Below are 2,941 nucleotides of genomic sequence, written 5' to 3'. Positions count from 1 at the left end.
ATTCTGTATAGTGTAGAATATGGTCAAAAGTACAAGCACTGGGCCAGGCACAGTGGTTCACGCCTGTAATCACAGCATTTTGGGAAGCCGAGGCAGGCGGATCATCTGAGGTCGGGAGTTTGAGACCAGCCTAGCTAACATGGTGAAACCCCATCTCTACTAAAAAAAATACAAAAATTAGCCAGGTATGGTGGCGCATGTCTGTAATCCCAGGTACTCGGGAGGCTGAGGCAGAAGAATCGCTTGAACCCGGGAGGCAGAGGTTGCAGTGAGCCGAGATCACACCACTGCACTCCAGCCTGGGCAACAGAGCAAGACTCTGTCTCAAAAAAAAAAAAAAAAGTACAAGCTCTGGAATCAGTCTGTGTTCAAATATCCGGTCTGCCCCTTACTAGCTGCGTGACCTTGGACAATGGGGTTTACCTCTCTGTGCCTACAGTTCTTCATCTGTTAAAGAGGAATAATAATAGTACCTACCTCAGACGGTTATTATGAGGACAAAAATCATTTCCTATTTGTAAAGCACTTAAGGCAATGCTTTATATATTTTTTTAAATAAGGAGTTATTTATTTCAGATAAAATTAGTATTTCCTTAATTAAAATAAATGAAACACACATTCTTATCCTGAGTCCATTATTATTATTATTTTTTAGATGGAGTCTCGCTCTCTCGCCCAGGCTGGAGTGCAGTGGCGCGATCTCGGCTCACTGCAAGCTCCTCCTCCTGGGTTCACGCCATTCTCCTGCCTCAGCCTCCCAAGTACCTGGGAATACAGGCGCCCGCCACCACGCCCGGCTAATTTTTTTTGTATTTTTAGTAGAGACGGGGGTTTCACCGTGTTAGCCAGGATGGTCTCGATCTCCTGACCTTGTGATCACCCCGCCTTGGCCTCCCAAAGTGCTGGGATTACAGGAGTGAGCCACCACGCCCGGCCTCCTGCGTCCATTATTTAAGGGGATTTATACTATAAATGACTTCCGTGAATATGAGAGGTCCTGAGTGTCATCTGTTTGCTTACTTGCTTGTGGGACGTTTCTACAGCCTTTTCTTTGTAGGAATTCCAGTTTTTCTGGATTCTTCCCTCTTCTTCATGTATTCCATTTTGCATTCTTGCTAAAAGGTTGGATTATAGTAAGTGGTTAGACGTTCTTTCAATGCAGACTTTTCTTTCTGGCATTTTACTACCATAAAGATTCTAGAGTTCTTGCAACAGTTGGCAAAACCTGGAACTGGCTCAGAACACCTCTCTCTGTCCTGTTTTCTCATTATTTTAGGGCTCAAAACATCTTTTTTTCAACATGGCTGCTCTCCAGGATCAAGCACTGTCTCCACAGAGAAGGCAGCCCCTTCGCAGCTCTGGGCTTGTTTTTGTCAAATAAATAAAAGTAGCCACTTGGAAAAAAAAAAAAAAAAAGCAAAGTTCCGGCCAGGTGTGGTGGCTCACGCCTTAATCTCAGCACTTTGGGAGGACGAGGCGGGGGGATCACAAGGTCAGGAGATCGAGACCATCCTGGCTAACACGGTGAAACCCCGTCTCTACTAAAAATACAAAAAAAATTAGCTGGGCGTGGTGGCGGGCGCATGTAGTCCCAGCTACTCAGGAGGCTGAGGCAGGAGAATGGCTTGAACCCGGGAGGCGGAGCTTGCAGTGCGAGAAGATTGCACCATGGCACTCCAGCCTGGGCGACAGAGCGAGACACCATCTCAAAAAAAAAACAACAAAAAAAAGACAAAGTTCCTGTCCTCATAGATTGAAATTTAAATTCCAGTAGGAGAGAACAATAAACAAATAAACTTATTAATCCTCCACGAAGGATTGTGTTAGACGCTGTGAGAAAAAATAAATCAGCCCAAGGATGAGGGTGTAACTTGTATCAGGTGGCCAGGGAAGGTATCTCTGAAAAATGACATTTGGGGCCTGTATGAAGGGAGTGTCTATGTAGCTATCTAGGCAGCTACTGTTCTAGACAGACAGATAAGTCTGTGCAAAGGCCTCGAGGTACAGTCTGCTTAGAACATTTGAGGGCCAGATACAGTGGCTCACACCTGTAATCCCAGCACTTTGGGAGGCGAGGTGGGCAGATCACCAGAGGTCGGGAGTTCGAGACTAGCCTGACCAACATGGTGAAATCCCGTCTCTACTAAAAATACAAAATTAGCCAAGCATGATGAATGCATGCCTGTAATCCCAGCTACTCAGGAGGCTGAGGTCGGAGAATCGCTTGAACCCGGGAGGCAGAGGTTGCAGTGAGCTGAGATCACGCCATTGCACTCCAGCGTGGTGACAGAGTGAGACTCCATCACAAAAAAAAAAAAAAAAAAAAGAGGGAGAACATTTGAGGGCTGCAAAAAAGGCCAGTGTAACTGAAGTGAAGTAAACTCACACAAATGTCCACTGCATCCATAAGAAGAAACTTAGAGCTCTGGAAGGGGCCCTAGACACAAGGTATTTGAAATATAGCCAGATATTAATCATTGTTACTGCTGATGGATGGGATTTTGGATGATTTTTAATTTCTTTTGAACTTCCCACATCATCTTCTGAAGGCCTAATCCCTTTGGAATTAGATGATACAACAAACTTTAAAAATTTTAGAGTGAAACTCTTGTTTTTTTTATAGGTGAAGAAACTGAAGGAAGAGAACTTATACTTCTAGATGTTGCAGAAGCTTAAATTCCGGTTGCCTGAGCTCTAGTCCAGGGGGTCGTGGTAGCAGCAGGCTGAGACCGATAAGCCTCACCAGCCTCCTGAAGGTGCTTACTGATCATGTGCCAGGACACTCTTATCATCAACAGGCATGCGGCAACTGGAGGGCAGTGGTTAAGACAGCAGGTCAGCAACAGAGATAAGCCAAGACAGCAAAAAGCTGGGGAAGAATCCTTCTGCCCACAGGAGCTTTTGGAATTTTTTTGTTTTGTTTTTTAGACGGAGTCTTGCT

The 2,941-nt window shown here is 45.1% G+C and overlaps 1 pseudogene; it reads right to left on the bottom strand.

Annotated features, from left to right (window-relative positions):
• Positions 1-1,016: 1,016 nt before the first annotated feature.
• LOC115832854 lies at positions 1,017-1,268 on the bottom strand (annotated as a pseudogene).
• Positions 1,269-2,941: the final 1,673 nt, after the last annotated feature.

The sequence above is a fragment of the Nomascus leucogenys genome, chromosome 23 (genome assembly GCF_006542625.1).
Source record: "Nomascus leucogenys isolate Asia chromosome 23, Asia_NLE_v1, whole genome shotgun sequence".
Taxonomy (NCBI): domain Eukaryota; kingdom Metazoa; phylum Chordata; class Mammalia; order Primates; family Hylobatidae; genus Nomascus; species Nomascus leucogenys.
This window is presented reverse-complemented; position numbering and strand designations above follow the sequence as displayed.